Below are 19,574 nucleotides of genomic sequence, written 5' to 3'. Positions count from 1 at the left end.
ACTCCGAACACAGATAACGCAACAGATAAGGATATAAACAAACAGGTCGTCGCTGCGTGTTCGTGGAGTAAAGTCAAGTCCCGACATTCTGATGCTATACTAGTAAACACATGCTTGAGCTGTGATGTTCATTTTCGTCGTGATCTTTGCAGTCAATGATTTTATATTGCAAGAAATTCTTTCAATAGCACACGACGTTATTGGTGCATGTTATAGTACAAGATATTCCTATTATCTGACATTTTTTCGTGTCGATATTGCATATGTCGCCCATCACTGAAAACCACTAATTTTCTATGTAGGCCACTTTTCTAGAAATTCCCTGAAATGTAGATTATTTAATGTATTAATTATTGGGATGTTGGCAATGAACATTAAGGTAGGCTACACAAATCCATGCTAAATATAGGCCTACGTTAAAATATCCTCAACTATTCCGTGCAATATTACACGCTTGAGCGTCTTACCTAAGGCATTTTATCTCTGTAATGAGCCTTCAATCAACTACAAAGATGTAGCTGTTTAAATAATACGACTAGTAAGAGCAGTGATCGATAAGACTACTCTGACGCGTCCAGAAGAGGGCAGAGGATGCATAACTATTTTGTATATGAACGTACCTGTACCTGCGCTGTGACGTCACATACACTTCGAATCAGGCAACCTCATTCCAGCTTATAGGTAGCTGGAATACGAAGCCTAGTGATAGCAAATCATGTAGGCTCCATAAAAAATAGCGGATGATGAAGTGACTACACTATTAACATATTATTGGTTGTTGAATTCTTCCCTGTATCAGAGACACACTGGCACGTAGAATATCTACTTCAGCCAGTTTCGCGTCTTAAACTACAATTGAGTTGGTTTGAATGTTTTATTTTTATTTCGGTTTACAAATAGAGAGTATGGGTCTATGACAAGAGAAGTAATTAGGGCTATTGAAGGGTATGCAATATATACTCGTATTTTCTCTTCAAATCAAGCGACATTCCGAAATTAGTTCCAACTAACATGAAGTGTTTCAATATGATTTCACTCAAGGTGTATCGTACGTGTATATTATGACTTTACTATTGCGCAACTCGCGATTACAAATCGAACGAGTGATAGCACAGGTCTCTAGCTGCTCTCGATGCCGAGATATTACTTAGAGAGGCCGCACGGAACCGCTAATTTTTTACGAAACTTAGGTGCCATCATGTCCGTAGCAAGTGGGAGTGGCGTCATTGGGCATGATCATATAAATTCGGTTACGGTTCATTGTCTTGTAAGCATTTGAAATTATGCTATGTTTTGTAAAATACCAACACAGATCTCGGAAAGGGTGACCATACTCTGTGTGGGAAAATACATAATATACTACGTCAAAAACCTATATACAGGATGAGTTTTAAGTCCACCGACAAACTTCAGGGGGTGATTCCTGACTGAAAATGCAGCACAATAGCTCATATCACCTTGTGTCCGGAAATGCATAGTTTCCACAATAGATGGCACTGACGACATTCTCTCATGACTTGCAGTGTGCGTTTTGTGTGTTGCAAATAGTGTGATTTAAGCAACGTAGAAGCACAATGGTCCGGTAATCATTCCAGGAACAAGTCGAGGTGGTGTTCGTGTATGGCCAAGCAGGTGGAAACGGTCGAGCCACGTACCCTGACAGACAGCACCACCCATATCACACAACATTTGGAGCCATTTTTCGGCGTTTGTGTGAGCATGGGTCCTTTGAGACAGACGAACATGCAGACTGTGTGATGTGGGTGGTGCTGTCTGTCAGGGTACGTGGCTCGGTACATCCGTGTTGCTTCTGGACCTTACGATTACGAACTCTAACTCTGTTTAAGCGTCCTCTTGATACAAACACAAACAAAGGTATGCTGTGTAATACACAGTGACAAAGAGCTGCGTTCTGTTTCCTCAATTGTTTCTTGCCAAAGAGCTCACAGTATAGGAGATATGCTGCTCTTACAGTGAAGGTAAACATTTGGTTATTTCTCAGAAGATATTAATTTTAGAACCATGTTTGTAGGGCTTTTATTTCTTGTTTTGATACATATTACCTCCTCACTAAATATTGGAATCCTTTTTTTCAGAACACCCTGTACACATGTCTCAAAATATACCTCTTTATACGTTTTCTGCATTTATATTTTAGGAGTTAAATGAGCAAAGCTACAGAAGAAAACGTAAGCATCAGTAATATTACGGACAAGAGACAAAACATACAAAAAATATAACATCTTTTTCTTTTCTACGAGTCTAAGAACGAGATTCAACCACAAAATTTCACAAACAAAATAATACTATACAGAGCAACAATATATGGAAATGAACCAACATAAGAATTACATACATTTTGAAACAACTTTTCTCTTACTTACTTTCGACACAAGCTTCTACGCTTCCCATTTGGAATTCTAACCAGTTGCTATGTAAATTGCATTATTTATATTTTGAAAGCTGTGTAAGATTAAGCATGATTACGTGAACAATGGTAACAAACCAGGAAGCCCTCATACAATAAAAAAACAACGAATGGAATCCAACCAACCCAAAAAGTGTTAGTCTATAAAGATGACGAAGAACGCGTCCTTGTTCGTTTCGATGAACGGAATATTGGAAAACCCAACTCCACTTTTCCACCCCCCCCCCCCACAGCCCCCGTGTGTGTCTGCAACCTCAGCAATTTTCTGAGTTACATAAATTCCAGTTTGTGCCAGCTCTCCCTAGTGCGCCTTTGAGTATCCCAACCTGCCCTCTATAAATTTTAAGTCCATGCCGTAGAGGGAAGGAAAAAAGAAAGAAGACCGTAGAAGGTATTGTACAGCATAAACCCTTAAATATAAGGCCGACATTTCACAATTTTTAGAAAGAAAATAATCAATTTGATTTATATTCCTTAGTTTCATAAGTAAAGTAATATCCGCGGGAGTGTACAGTGTAGACTGTAGGCTGTCTTCCTGTGTCTATAGTACATACCGTAACCCGGATATTCGCTGGAATACATTTGATCCACCGGCGAGGGGTAAATTCAATCTCCGCCTTCAGACTGTCTTGCCCTATCACAGGCCACGTTCTGAGCTGACACCTTTCGAAGGATGTAAGAAATGAGCTCAGTGTGAACTTCCTTCAATTTTTTCCTTCACTTAATGCAACCCGCAGTGCTTTCATTCTATCAGGCGATAGCGACGAATATGAATATTGATAAAAGCCAAGGGTACACAAATGATAACAAATGAATCTTTTGTCTTAGAAGCTTCACATAAAATCTGTATAAAGTATTATTTTCTTTTCATTTTACCTTATGATATACATTTCTCTATCCATATCATACAAGTTTATATTATTATTCTAAAAATACGTAGTTTATTTGATTAATGAATAATTTCGAGGGAAAAATTGTTCCGGGGCCAGGTATCGAACCCGGGACCTTTGGTTTAACGTACCGACGCTCTACCAACTGAGCTACCCGGGAACTCTACCAGACACCGATTCAATTTTTCCCTCTATATCCACAGATCTCAAAGTGGCTGACAACCGTCAAGCAACCAACATTGAGTGCACACTAAATCTGTGTGACTTAAATTGTGGTTTTCTCTTAACGAACAGTGACGTGTATTATGCAAACCAAGCATTTGATTTGTGTATTTGATTAATGTTTATGGGGATGGTTAAAAATGTTGTTTTAATAGAACTCAGGAATGTCAGTCTTTTTAGGTTCCTTGTAGCCAATTTATTGGTCTGATATAATAATAATAATAATAATAATAATAATAATAATAATAATAAAAGGGGTTACGTACAGCTTACAGCAGTAAAATTTTTGGAAATATTCAACATTTTTTTCTTCCATTACTGTATCTTGTACAATAATGAAAATTGATATGTATAAAACACTGTCCTTCTGCTATATGAAAACAATATTTTTACGATTAAAAAAATTATATATTTTTTTTTCAACATTCATAATTATGGTAGTTCACTGTGCAGTGATGAAGCGTTTCCCTCATAACTCATAAACTTGTTAACTTTTTCATGTTCTCCCTCTTTTATTTTATTGCTGAAACTCATGTTTACAATATCATGCTCTTTCAACCACATTCCTTAACAAATAATATTTTTTTTGCGTTAAAATAAAATATTGACATTTGACAATTTTTTTTAATTAATTTATTATTTTATCAGATAACACTGTTCTACAAAAAAAATTAAATTCATTTTTCTGGGTATAACATTCTTGATTAATATGGAAATTTACCTCCTGAATTCAAATCTGTAATTAGTTTCTCTGTGTCACGCATAGTTTTCAAGTTATATGCAATTTCATTTTTTCAATATTTTTCGTTTCCATATTATGTATTTATGTAGGTAAAACATGTAAATATTAATATTTTAGTCACTTACAAAATTATTTACAAACATTTTATGCACTATAAAACAAAAAATATATACAAGCCTTAATATAATAATTATATTATATGGAAAAACTTATTTAAGATTAGAAAATATGAACAAAATACATTTTTTCTAAAGAATTTAAAAGTCTTATTTTTTTCTCTTGTGTTCAATTTTGCAGTCTCTAATAATGTCCAGCAGTAGTCAGCAAGCATCGCAGGCATCCATTTCCCTTCATACAGCTTTTCCATGGACATTATATCTTTATGGAACATTTCACCATGTTCGTCGGAGACATCACTGCAGCTCTCAGGAAAATAATGTAGATGTGAATCTAGGAAGTGCACTTTTAAAGACATGTGGCATCCTAGATTCCTATATGCATTTATCATTTGTTGAACCAGTTGTTCGAAGTCGTTAGCTCTTTTTCTTCCCAGAAAATTTTACGTTACATTCTTGAAACAAGACCATGCTCTCCTTTCTTTTGGTGCAAGGCATTGTTCAAAATCTGAGTCCTTATGAAGTTTTCTAATTTTGGGACCCACAAACACGCCCTCTTTTATTTTGCTGCAGAAAGACGAGGAAACTTTTTTGAAAGGTACATAAACCCTCTTCCAGATGCGTTCATGGCCTTAACAAATTGTTTAATAAGGCCTAGCTTGATGTGAAGAGGGGGCAGCAGAACATCTTCACTGGCTACCAATTTCTCATTCAGTATATTTTCTCTCCAACTTTCCACTTACGTTCAGGCCAAATCTTTCTTTTATAATGGGAATTCCTATCGCGACTATCCTACTCACACAGAAAACATCCATATTTGGTGTAGCCTTGTTGCATACCTAATATCATGGCAACTATTTTCAAATCATCACATATTTTCCACTTGTGCTCATTATATTTGATTAATCTCAGCATATATTTTTTTAAATATCATATGACTCTTTAGTCATACTTGCATAGGCAACTGGGACAGAAGGCATTATGTTCTCATTGTGGAGGAGAATTTCCTTTAGACTGTATTTTGAGGCATCTATAAAAAAGTCTCCACTCCTGTGGCTCGTATTTGAAGTTCAAAGTATTCATTAGGTCACAAACATCATTGCAGAATGTCATCATGAGTTGAATTGTGCATATGCAGAAACAATATTTCATGTAAACAAACAATACTCACTTCCTATAACAAGAATTCCAGGTTAAACTCAAGTTAGTTAAATGAGACGTATATTATCGTATAACTAAAAAACTGTGCCTGATAGCGAATTTCTGTTTTCAGATTTGAATTTGCCATATGAAAATCCTTTGCAAACACATATTTTCATATAATAAAAATGACCCTTGTAGAACAGTGTAATCTAGAAAAGGTAGAGAACTGATTTTTCATCATATTGTAGATATGACATGCATAAATATACACAAAAAATTTCATCACAGAATGTTCGATAGTTTTTTAGTTATGTGGGAAAGACTTCATCACTGCACAGTGAACTGAATTTTTTACATACAGCAGGATAGATGTATGATTTGAGGCTTTCTCGGCGTTGGTTCGCTAATATGTTTTCGCGGGATATCAGCCGAGTTAAGATTTTGGAATGCTCCAAGCTTTCGACTGCTATCTCTGCAGCCATCTTCAGGGAAGTGATGTCCGAACAGAAAGTCGAAAGGTTATATAGATGTGGCTGTCTCAGGTGAAACGGGATTGGTTGGCGGATCGGCCAATCCGGGGCCGGGAATTGTGATCGCTCGTAAGCTCCGCCCCTCTCGGGATTACTGCGTGAAGTTTGGCGGGCGGCGAGCCCTGTTCCGCCGGTTGGAATCGGTTGCCGTCCTCGGTCCGTGAACTTCATGACCTTGATTGTAAGAGGGCCTGAGTTGGTCTAAGGCCGGTGTCCATGCCTGACTGAGCTGGAGTCCACTGTCTCTGTTAAAGTTGTTTTTCTCCAGCTTGATCTCTATGGCCTCCTTGATTGTACGATCCCAGTAGTGGCTTGATTTGTTAATGACCTCAGCAGCAGCAGGATAGAGTTTTACACATACTAATTTTCATTACTGTACAAGGTACAGTAATGGAGGAAAAAAATGTTTACTGTTGTAAGCGTACCTAACCCCTCAAGGCCGTAGGCCTATATATAGAATGTGTTGCGATTCTGCAAAACATAGATTTTCAGCTTTTCATATAAATGTATACAGGAATACTCTATGTATGGGAATAGTAGTTCACTCTGACAGTTCTTTAATTCTGTTCTTTCATGATATTGTCTTAGGTTTTCACTATTGCAATAATTCAATAGTTTATTCTTTCAATTATGCAGTCATTAGTTTACTATTTTATTAATTTATTCATTCGCCCACTCAATCGTTCAAACATCTCGATTTTATTTTCTGCTCGTATAATAGTGAATTATTATTTCCATTTCTTCCCACACACTGATTACTTATTTTAAAGTTTAAAATTTCAATTGCTACCCCGCGTGAAATATTCAAGCAGCCGTGGACGGCATTACAGGCTGTCATCTAACTATGATTTGCAGCATTACTCTAATAAAATTCTACTGTGACCCATACAGTAGAGCTGTGGTTCCCAACAGTGTGTCGTGTCGCGCAGCCCCATGGAGTGTGTCGCGAAATTTTGGAATAGAAAAATAAATGTTATGCCAACCAGAAAGTCTCTTTACAACGCGTTTTTTTTTATTTACAATGAAGTCTGTGATATAGTATATTTTATTTTGAGACAGACTTTGCTAATGAAACGTGAACACCTGTAACAATGCTCAGTTTAATTTTTCTGCCTGGCGATAATTCGAATGAAAGTGAACAACTGCATTAATGCCTAGTAATTCGTTTACTCTTCTCACTTAGTAATAATAAACACAGTTTAGAATCGTCAGAAAATATTGGTCAGTTTCAGTATATGCGCTATTCCACATGAAATCGAGTAGTAAAAAACCTCGCATTTTTATACTGTAATTTTTTCCCTATTTATACAAGGTGCTGAGGAGAGTGCATTTGCAAAATTATACTATCGAAAGTCAAAAGGTTTTCGTATTGTTGAGCGACAAATTTAGCGTACGGTATTTTAGAAAAACAAGCCTCTTTCAGATCTCAGAACTCTGGAACCATTTACTGCAGAACATTGAACGAGAGCTCATTTTGAAGCTGACATTTGGTTATGATAAGAAGTAATAATTATTTTTATTGTATACAGAGAGACAGATAATCTGATTTTACTTACTTTTAGGCTTTTTGCCCATTTGTAAAAATGTAAAAAAATATTGAGACAAAACCTTGCAATATTAAGAGGGATTCGGCATTGTTTGCTTAGTGCCACGGCAATAAGTTTCGGGGGTATTAAATAAATTATTTTCACACGCCTAGACTTGAAAGGCGCAACACAGCACGCACTGTCGAGAGATGAAGATAAGCGAGCGCTGGGCGTCATTTTACTCCTGTGTTTATGAAAACCTGTGATAAAGCTAGCCCAGCTATGCGCTATTAGACGAAACATCACGTGTTTATGTCTCTTGGCCTTGCTTGTCTAGGCTAGCTCCCGCCTCACAGTCAGCTGGTTAGCTCACGCGCGTACTATTTTTCTTTATTTGATTTTTCTATACTTTCTTATTAAAGTTACACCAGTAAAATATACGTGTTTATTTGTACTTTCAATGCGGAATCTAACCATATATTTTAAAAATATTTTTTCATGGGCAAAGGTGTCTTAATTAAGAAAAATCTAAATTTCTCCATTTCCATAAAAAGTAAGAAAAACTATTTACATGTCAATATAAACTTTAACTTTTCAGCATCAAAGTAAACCATGATTTTGATCATTGAGTGAAAGGGTTTCGGAGCCACAACTATTTAAAGTTGCTAATTTTATGAAAATACGATAAATTAAAATATGAAGTTCTGATGCCTCAAACTTTGCACAAAGCATTGTATCATAGTTGTCTACGGATGGAAAAAGTTTCATTGTATTTAAAAATTGCAAGATAAATTTTTTCTATATTTCGGTCGATTTGAGATGAAATAGCCCATATGCAGTATATATCTGTGAGGGGATGATAGTGCGACTATTTTATCACAAGTGCTTTATTTAGATTTTGTCACGGACAAATTTTTAATTCGAAAAAGACAATCTGAATCAAGTTCTGGGTTAGATGACAGCAGTGCTAATTCAAATAATGTGAGCGAAAATTCTCTTCTGGGTTCATAAAAAAGCACCGCGTTTCGTAAATATAGTGATGGATACTTGGTATGTGGTCTTACATGGCGTGAAGACGAATATAAACAAAATTCCGAGTGTCTTATATGCGGAAATGATTTGTCAATTCAGTGGATGGTGCCGAATAAACTAAAAATACATTTAAAACTGCCTGCCGTTTTCAACATCATACTTGTGTGAATCAGCAATAGTGAAATATAAATAAAGCAACAGATTGCTGCATCTTGAAGATGATTTACGTGTTGGCCTGTCAACCATAAGGCCACATATACTGGGTGTTCATTTCAAAGTGTGTCATGACGTCACTGTTGTTGGGTCACCGATTTGAAGCGAGTTTCAGCTTATATGTTAGAGAAGTTGCCTATTATTTAAGGCGTTCTTCAATCTGAACTTGAGAACGTGTACGGTATAACTTGAACGTCGTAGCAACAGATGGCGGTCTGTACGGTCAGTGTGCTACCATAACCTCTTTCGAACTGTGTTTTGCGCCGGCAAGTCGTACGCAGGGTATTTGTTATCATCGGTTGCGTACGGTAACATTCCACAACACAAATCAAATGCTCCGTGTCCATGTTGACCGTCGAAGTTAATGTCAACAAATACGTAAGTAATCGTCTTAACCCTCTCCCCATATCCCGACAGTACGTATTTCCAAACAGTTCACATTCCTGCCACTACCGGCGTTACCGTACGTATCGGTACGTACTCTTCAGAATGAACGCCGTACTTGCTAGCCAACTTCTCTGCCTCTTAGATTATACACCTGAGCTGCGGAAGTATAGGAAGATTGAATTCTCTAGGCTCGTCAGCTAGCCACATGACGGCATACAGCGAGCGAAGACACATTTTGAACTGAACACCCAGTAGACAAACTCTGTGCAATCCACAAAACGCAGACTTCACATTAATTCAAATAGGTGAGTTTTCAAAAACGATAATAAAAATCTTTCATTGAACATTCAACATAGATAGCTTGGGATTTTTGACACATACCTTTGTTGCAAATGCAGAAGTTTAGCGTACCATAAAACGTTAAAAACAAAAAATTCTTAACTAACCTCCTCTTTGTTGATGATCAAGTCGTATTAGCTAGTGACGAGGATACGTTACAAAGGGGACTATTCGAATTATATAAAATTACGAAAGATATGAATCTAACTATTTCGAAAAAAAAAAAACAAAAGTAATGGCATTTATGGACAAAAGGGTGGTTAGATCAAAGGTAGTAGTGGAAGACTATATCATAGAACAAGTTAATACTTTTAACTTCCTTGGCTGCCATCTATCATATACTCATGAAAAAGACAGTGATTATAAAATTTCCAAATGTAATAATATATGTGGGACCATTAGAAGAACACTCCGAAATAAAACAAGGAAAGATACACAGATTAAACTATATAAAGTTATGGCTTCTATGCGAGTGAAATTTGGACCTTAAAAGAGAAAGATAGAAGTCGACTACAAGCAGCTGAAATGCGATTTCTTCGAAGTGTAGCAGGAATAACTCGACTGGATCACATCAGGAATGAGGAAATAAGAAACAGTCTAAAAATTAACATCCTGTTAGAAACTGCAGATGAGTATAAACAGAAATGGTGGGAACACGTACAACGCATAAGTCAAGATAGAATCCCGAAAATAATCGCTGACTATGTACCCACTGGAAAAAGAAATATCGGCCGACCAGCAAAAAAGTGGATACAAGAAATAAAGGAGCCGCAACGGGCTTAAAGCCTACAGCTTGAAGCAGAAGAAGAAGAAGAAGAAGAAGAAGAAGAAGAAGAAGAAGAAGAAAACCTTTGTTTTTTTTTTCTATTGCCACTGAAGTTGCTACTTACTTTTTTTAGAATTGTCGATTGCATATTAACATCGACATATCGATGGCCCAGAATCAGACTGTTCCAAGTCCATTTTACTATTTCTTTTTTCAGGAGACTATTTTAAGCTCCTGACATTCAAAGCTTCGTGAAACTATTTGGAGTAACTTCATAGCAACCTTAAGAAGAGGAATACAAGAACTGGAACACAATGAATCACAGATTTCTTTCTTATAAAAAGTTGGACTTAGAACAGTCTGGTTCTCAGCCATCGATATGTACAGTAGTGACAAAAAAAACGGACCGACCCTTGTAGCTGATTTCAGAGCCTTGTTCACTCCAGAGCACGATAGACTGGTAACGTGGTTTGAATCCTGCCTGGGAAGGAAACTTTTTTTGTTCCTTATTCAAATTTATTCCCAATACGTTTCGATTGCTGGTAAAATTCATGTTCTTGGAATAATAAGTTAATTAAGTAGTAAAATATCGCTGCAATCGAAAAGTATTGGGAATAAATTTGAATAAGGAACAAAAAAACGTTTCCTTCCCAGGCAGGATTCGAACCACGAAAGTCTTAGTTACCAGTCTATCGTGCTCTGAAGTGAACAAGGCTCTGAAATCAGCTACAAGGGTCGGTCCGGTTTTTTACCATAACTGTACAACACTGGATGTCCGACACTACATAGAAGTTACTTGTTATTATTACATTATTATTAATAAAAACAAATAAGTGTGACTCGATATCATAGGCGTTCAGTAAAGTGTGTCGTCAGTCAAAAAAGGTTGGGAACCACTGCAGTAGAGAAGTCCCGGGAGTTGGTGCTGTCCTCTCTCTTTCTCCCGCAGCAAATCCGACCGTCTCATGCCAGTGTGTCTTCTATCTTTTGACTTCGATATCCCCGAGGGACGACAGACGCAGGAATGGCGGAAGACGCCTCTGTGCTCTGGTAAAATTTGTTTCCTTTACACAAGGCTGTAAAGGGAAGCAGGTTGTGGGGTAGAGGGGGGCGCACCGCGGGTCCGAACGTGCTGGGGACTCCGGCATGATTCGCACAACTGCTCCCTGCATTTGATACGCCTCGCGAGGCCTACAATCTTGTTACGTACAAATCTCGACCCTATGAAGAGCGTCCTCGCGATTCGGGCCATCCTCCCAAAGGATATTTCTTTGTGGAATGTGAGATGGAAAATTAATGTACTGTCCTCAAACTTATGCTGCTCGCATTTCCTTGTCGCTCTTTATCAGTGATGTATTTCTATGATAACTTAATTACACGCAATAATTACAATTAGTACACAATAAAACAATTTATACATATTAAAACAATTAATACACAATATATAATTACAATGACTATTACACTTTTACATATGCGGATGACGCGATCATGTTAGGAGAAAATCCACAAACGATTAAGAAAAAGTCGGAAATTTTACTTGAAGCAAGTAAAACGATAGGCTTAGAAGTAAATCCCCAAAAGGCAAAGTATATGATTACAATTGTCTTATTTTTTTATATCTTCTATATCTCATTTATTTCAACCTGCTGTTCACATTTTATAATGTTGTTTCCTTTCTTTCTGTATGTTATATATTATGTCTGATTTCTACTTACTTGTTGTTTAAATTTTATTATTATTATTATTATTATTATTATTATTATTATTATTATTATTATTATTATCTTATTCAGTTTTGTGTGTAAAACTGTAGTGCACTTTATAAATTTGTAGTGTTTTTTTGTAACGCAGTTTTACTCCTTGTTGAGTGTTAGAGAAGTCCGTATGGCCTTAACTCTGCCAGGTTAAATAAATTATTATTATTATTATTATTATTATTATTATTATTATTATTATTATTATTATCTTATTCAGTTTTGTGTGTAAAACTGTAGTGCACTTTATAAAATTGTAGTGTTTTTTGTAACGCAGTTTCACTCCTGGTTGAGTGTTAGAGAAGTCCGTATGGCCTTAACTCTGCCAGGTTAAATAAATCATTATTATTATTATTATTATTATTATTATTATTATGTATCGTCACCAGAATATTTACGAAATGGAAATACTGTCCTCCAACCAGGAGATTAACCGTGAAAGGAATGTGCTCACTATTGCGTCATATATTGAAGCGAAGTAGATAGATAATATTACCGTTATAACGTTAGTTTAAAAAACATGCGCTCTTCTGCATATGTTATTTCCTGAATGGAGGGATTAAAAGACAAGGAGATTAACAGTGATCTAATTTTGTAACTAGGGTAGTATAAGTATGTGTGTATCAGTGTTATCGTTTGTGTTTTGAGAGTTAGCCAATGGAGATGCGTGTACCCACGTGTATGACCTTATGACATCAACATTCATTCACAGCATTACCCCGCTGCGTCTCAATCCCCTGAGACTTTCTCCTGGTTGGATTACAGTATAAAAATTGGAAATTTATCCTTCGAAGAGGTGGAATAATTCAAACTCCTTGGAGCAACAGTACAAATATAAATGACATTTGGGAGAAAATTAAACGCAGAATAAATATGGGAAATGTCTGTTTAGAAGCTTTTGTCATATAATCTGCTGTCAAAAAATCTGAAAGTTATAATTTATAAAACAGTTATATTACCGATTGTTCTGTATGATTGTGAAACACTCTCAATTTGAGACAGGAACAATGGTTAAGGGTGTCTGAGAATAAGGTTCTTAGGAAAATATTTGGGGCTAAGAGGGATGAAGTTACAGGAGAATGGAGGAAGTTACACAACTCAGAACTGCACGCATTGTATTCTTCACCTAATATAATTAGGAACATTAAATCCAGACGTTTGAGATGGGCGGGGCATGCAGCACACATGGGCGAATCCAGAAATGCATATAGAGTGTTAGTTAGGAGGCCGGAGAAAGAAAGACCTTTGGGGAGGCCGAGACGTAGATGGGAGGATAATATTAAAACGGATTTGAGGGAAGTGGGATAAAATGATAGAGATTGGATTAATCTTGCACAGGATAGGAACCGATGGCGGGCTTATGTGAGGGCGGCACTGAACCTGCAGGTTCCTTAAAAGCCATTTGTAAGTAAGTATACTGGATTCTTTGTAAGGAATTTATCTGATATATTCTATAAAGATCCCAACATATAGTTCCGTATTCCATTAACGGTCGCACTAACGTTAGATATGCTATTTCTCTCTATTTGGGGCTAGACGTTTTCGAGATTCTCATAATAAAGTGAAGTGCCCGTAACATTATCAACCTGTTCTCCCCAAGATAGGTTGGAGTTTAAAAATACTCCTCGAGATTTACAATATTGTTCTTGCGGAATTACAACGCCATTGAATTCGTAGTTTAGACTATTTTCTCTCGAGTTTCACAAAATTTTATTTGATGATATTGTAATGATTACATTAGTCATATTTATTTTATTGTTACACGAAAGGTAATTAGAAACCATTTTGATGCTGCAAGAAGTTAAAATTATATTTTTTACGTCAGTACACTTCTTTTTCTTCTTCTCTTCTTCCTCCTCTTCCTCCTCTTCCTCCTCTAAACCTTTTCTTTCTGTCCACGAGGGGATGGGTTCCTCCAAAACTTGAGCTTCTCAGCTATTTCGGTTATCGTTATGCAGCGAACTGACATTTAATCTCGGGTTCATAGGCCCTGGGCACAAGTTTAATCGATGGCACTGATCCTATTCAACATGTTATCTCCCTTAATTTCGCATCGTTCCAGGTTCACACGACATGTTCAGTCAGGAAGTGTGTAACCCACTCCGGAGTAATCTTGCGCATATGTAAATCGTGTAAAATTATGTGCATAATTCCCTTCAACTCCTTCAGAGACCAGCACCTGCCTTCCTCAATGCATTGGAATATCACCACATGGGCAACATCTGTACGAACAATCACAGTGCATCCTATTTGTCTTGCCATTGCTTTCAAGGACAGGTTCAATTCATTTATGCTCACAAGTTCCATTGTGCGCTCTATATTTATGTGTTCAAATTCTGACGGGTGGCCTGGAAGGTATTCGTGGATCCGATGCTGACATGAGGGCAATCCTGCATAAGCTCTGGCAATGTCAGGTTCTGTCAAAGATCTGAGAAATTTCAGGACACGCAATCCAAGTGCCTTAGAACAGTGTTTCTCAAACTTGTCTGAAGTGGGGACCACTTTTTTAAGTCAGAACAGTTCCGTGGAACATCTTACTCTTGTTCCCTTCGAAAGCAAATTTAGCATTTGTGCAGCATCCTTTAGTACCATTATACTTACATTTTAATGTAGAAATAACAAATTAAAATTAATTTAATTCAATTAATTTTACATTAGTATTCATTAATTAAGTGGGGAGGAAATTAAACGCAGAATAAATATGGGAAATGCGTGTTATTATTCGGTTGAGAAGATCTTATCATCCAGTCTGCTGTCCAAAAATCTGAAAGTTAGAATTTATAAAACAGTTATATTACCGGTTCTTCTGTATGGTTGTGAAACTTGGACTCTCACTCTGAGAGAGGAACATAGGTTAAGGGAGTTTGAGAATAAGGTGCTTAGGAAAATATTTGGGGCTAAGCGGGATGAAGTTACAGGAGAATGGAGAAAGTTACACAACACAGAACTGCACGCATTGTATTCTTCACTTAACATAATTGGGAACTTAAAATCCAGACGTTTGAGATGGGCAGGGCATGTAGCACGTATGGGCGAATCCAGAAATGCATATAGAGTGTTAGTTGGGAGACCGGAGGGAAAAAGACCTTTAGGGAGGCCGAGACGTAGAAGGGAGGATAATATTAAAATGGATTTGAGGGAGGTGGGGTATGATGATAGAGACTGGATTAATCTTGCACAGGATAGGGACCGCTGGCGTGCTTATGTGAGGGCGGCAATGAACCTTCGGGCTCCTTAAAAGCCATTTGTAATTAATTAATTAAATTAATGTTAATAGAAGAAAATTTCTTATATCGTCGTTTGCAAAAACAGAAATAAAACAAATTAATGCAGAAACATGCCCAATTTTTAACAAGTAAAGGTGCAATTTTGCATGTTCTATTATTGGTGTACGATGTACAGTACGTGACCATTTGAATGTGCAGACTGGGTGTCAGCAGAACTATTAAGAAAGTCATAAATGCATGAAAAGGTTCGGTACTTTGGTCCTGTTTTGAATTCGGGTGGTCCCTAGCTGGGTAACAGGCACAGCGCTAGATTTTCACGGAAAAGATGGAGAGAAACACCACGTTCATAGTGCTTTAAATCCCTCTTTTGTTGCTGAGAGTAGAGTGGGAAGGCGATAGACGGGTAGGTTAAATAAATTTCATAAAATGTCAGTACTGGGAGAAAAAGCGAAAGGCGATTGGCATGTGTCATTTAGAAACTCCGAGATTTTCAGCTATAGTGTGATATACAATTGGATTGAATTTTATTTTTTCTTCTGTCTTTTTTTTAAGGACCACAAGGGCAGACATCGAGGACCACAAGTGGTCCGCGGACCATAATTTGAGAAACGCTGCCTTAGAACCTATATCAACATCGAAAATAGTAGGCTACTACCCTCATAAATAAACCCTAGTCTATTTTTATTATTGCTATTGCATACTATTGAAAATGACAAATAAGATGAGAGGAAGATGGAGAGTATCAATGACTGAAAGCGGCAGAACTCCGAGAAAAATTCTCTACAACATCTGCTTTGTACACTACAAATTCTATCGCGATCGGGCCTGCGTTCAGAACCACGTCGTCCGGATGGAAGACTTGCGTGTGTTTTGTTTCACGTTCTGTACGTGTCTTGTAGGATTTTAGTTACTTCCTTCTCTTACACGGTGTTAAGCTACTTTCCATCTGACATCTGTACGGTAGCGCATTATTTCTCAAAGCTTCCACAAATTCTGAGTGATATACTCTCGTGGTTTTTGCTGCGAAACCCTGTTACTTTGAAATAAGAACGTTGTTGCTGTTATAGTGAACTAACGTTCATTCATGACGCAACTGAAAATGAACTTTGTCTTCGACTTTGACATATTTGAAATTCAGCACCATGTTCTGGCATCGTTAGGTACATTAGGTTGCAGTTTCTTAGTATAATAAATTAATTTTATTTAACAGTATTTTGAAAATACCTACATTTCGTGATCAGAACTGTTTACAAAATGCTCACCTACTAAATAAACATATTTCCTGAATTACGTTACATATTTAGCGAACAAATTAATTAATTAAAATATATGTTGCAATATACTGTTTTATTAAATAGTAGTTATTTACGATACAAGTATTAAAAATTGCATCACATTTTGTTGCGAAACGGAGCCGCAAGCCGAGTGAAGCAAACCTAAGAACCTCATTTTTAGCATGTGCAGTACGTCATTTTTAGATAGCCGTTCGTACGTGTTGGTATACACACATTTCTCCCGGCTTCTCCATTTCTGTATTCCCTCTCACGCAATATCGAACTTTGTCACAATAAATATTGACCGTTGTGTAGCTATAGAGAATTCGAATGTAGGATCCAGAAGTCCCCAGTGTCGCAATAATTGTTTATGATTTATGTTAATTATTAATTGTTTCATATATTTATAAGAAATAGTTGTTGATGGCATTTAATTTACGAATATTTCTTCATAAAAAATAGTCATTTTTAAAAGTACGCCTGCTTTATTGATCGCTTCCGATTGCTGCCATGGTGGAAAACAATTGACAATCGGTGCAAAGAGTTGAAAGTCAGTCTTAAAATACTTTTCGCATTGGTGTTAATAGTAAGTTTCGAAAGCTACCATATAATAGTTTCTGATAGGCTTACCTAGTGTTAAACTATTTTTCGGAATGACTATCTAAAAAGATATAGGTCTATTTAAAACTTTCGTCTTTTCCTTGAAATATTAGAAATGTGAATGAATCTGCTTATAGAGGATCAAATTTTTCTTTCAATGTAATACTTTACAAGAAAACTTTCAAAAGATTGTCAAAGATGGTTCAATATTAAAAATATTTGTCAAAGATTATTTCATACTGCTAAAGATTTCACAAGATATCAAAACATGAGCTTCAAGTTCATTCTAACCTACAGTATGTAGGCTACCTACGAAATATTACAATATAAATATGTAAATTCTTTGGAGATACTAGATTATATAAAACAATATTTGTATTATTTAACTGTACGGTACCCTGAAACAAGGAATACTACGATTGCGTATTGCTTTAAAATAAAAAGTTTACTATTTATATTTTCCTACGTTATGAATAACTTAGAATCTTCTCAATTCAAAAAATACGCTACATGTACTGGTACTTAACTCGAGAGATCTGCTTTGTAATTTCCTCATAAACATTATTTTTCTTCATTTCATTGTGATATTCCACAGAAACCTCGGCGTACAAGCATTTTTTTAAATTCATATAATTAAATTAACTCGCAAACAACTTTTCTCGACCAGGACGTCATGTTTTTTGTCGTTCTTGGCGTCATAATTTTTTCGAATCCCACTGCTCAATTCTTTCAAAGGATTGTCAAGTCTTTGATTAATTAGAATATGTTCTTATTTATTTTCAAGACAATAAAATACTTTTTGGCACGATCGTGTTGTTTGTTGTATTTGCACCTATTGTTGTTAGACCTTGAAAGTTAGAATTCCCACACAGAAACTTGTTGCTAGGGAAACCATTCTTCATAACATAAAACTATACTGAAATAGACCCATTACGGTGCACTTATTGTTACTTAGTTACCTTTACAGTAGTTTTGCAAAAGCTTTGGAATAATATTGCTCTAAATTTTCAATGCAAAATACACCATGTCCCGCTTAGAAGGATCGAGATATAAGTGATAATTTCAAGTGTATATACTGGTTTATTAACATATCTTTTTACATAACTTGATGTAAAAACTCTCCGAGTTTCGGAGAATGCTGAATGCAACTCGATGTGTGCACCTTGAGTTGCCCTGCAGACATCTAAACGGTATTCAACCTCCCGCCAATTGTTCTGGAGTGGAGTCACTAGCGCAGCTGTATTTGTGATGCGTTGTTTCAGTTCCTCCAACGTGTTAGCTCTACCTCTTTGGTACACAGCATCCTTTACAAAGCCTCAGAAAAAATGTCCAAGTGGATCAGATCGGGTGTCCTGATTGTCCAGACAATGGATCCTCGTCTTCCGATCCACCTATCCATGTACGTCGAACACGGCGTTTTTACTCGCGTAACAAATTTTTCTTCTGCTAGCCATAGCACACACTGAACTTTCTGTTGTGGTATCCACATGTTGATGATGGCGTGTTCTCCTACAAATGGCAACAAACATAACGAAAGTTACGCATGTAGCTGTTTTCAGACTTCGTTGCGTAAACTGGGACAGTTTCTCTAGCTTGCCAGATGTAAATCTCAACGATATCTTTATCTCGTTTTAAGTGGTGAGCATTTATTTATCGATCCCTGTAAGCGGGACACGGTGTATATTTATTTGGAATTTAAGAAATATGATTTGTACAAAAATGTACAATACACGTTTGTGAAGTGCATTACAAAATCTATGAAAATGAAAAACTCGCTTTGTTCGATTTTTTACAAACTTTTTCTCGGTTTTATAAAAAGCACTTCCCAACCTTGTATCGTAATATACTATTAAAGTTTGTAAATAACAATAAAACTTTCATCGTGTATAGTAGTGTCAAAAAAACCGAACCGACCCTTGTAGCTGATTTCAGAGCCTTGTTCACTCAAGAGCACGATAGACTGGTAACTAAGACTTCCGTGGTTGGATTCCTGTGAGAGAAGGAAACTTTTTTTGTTACTTATTCAAATTTATTCTCAATACTTTCGATTGCTGGTAAAAGTCATGTTCTGGGAATAATAAGTTAATTAAGTAGTAAAATATCGCTGCATCGAAAAGTATTGGGAATACATTTGAATAAGGAACGAAAAAAGTTTCCTTCCCAGGCAGGATTCGAACCACGAAAGTCTTAGTTACCAGTCTACCGTGCTCTGGAGTGAACAAGGGGCTCTGAAATCAGCTGCAAGGTTCGGTCCATTTTTTTTGCCACTACTGTACAGGCAGCTCTAGTCCTCTTACTGAACCATTCAATTACGATATTATTGACTACGAAGAATATAATATTGCTTTAACTTGGCAGTTTTAACTCCATTTCTATGTAAAA

Source organism: Periplaneta americana, chromosome 17 (assembly GCF_040183065.1).
Source record: "Periplaneta americana isolate PAMFEO1 chromosome 17, P.americana_PAMFEO1_priV1, whole genome shotgun sequence".
NCBI lineage: Eukaryota > Metazoa > Arthropoda > Insecta > Blattodea > Blattidae > Periplaneta > Periplaneta americana.
The sequence above is the reverse complement of the archived record's forward strand: the minus strand, read 5'-3'. Positions refer to the sequence as shown.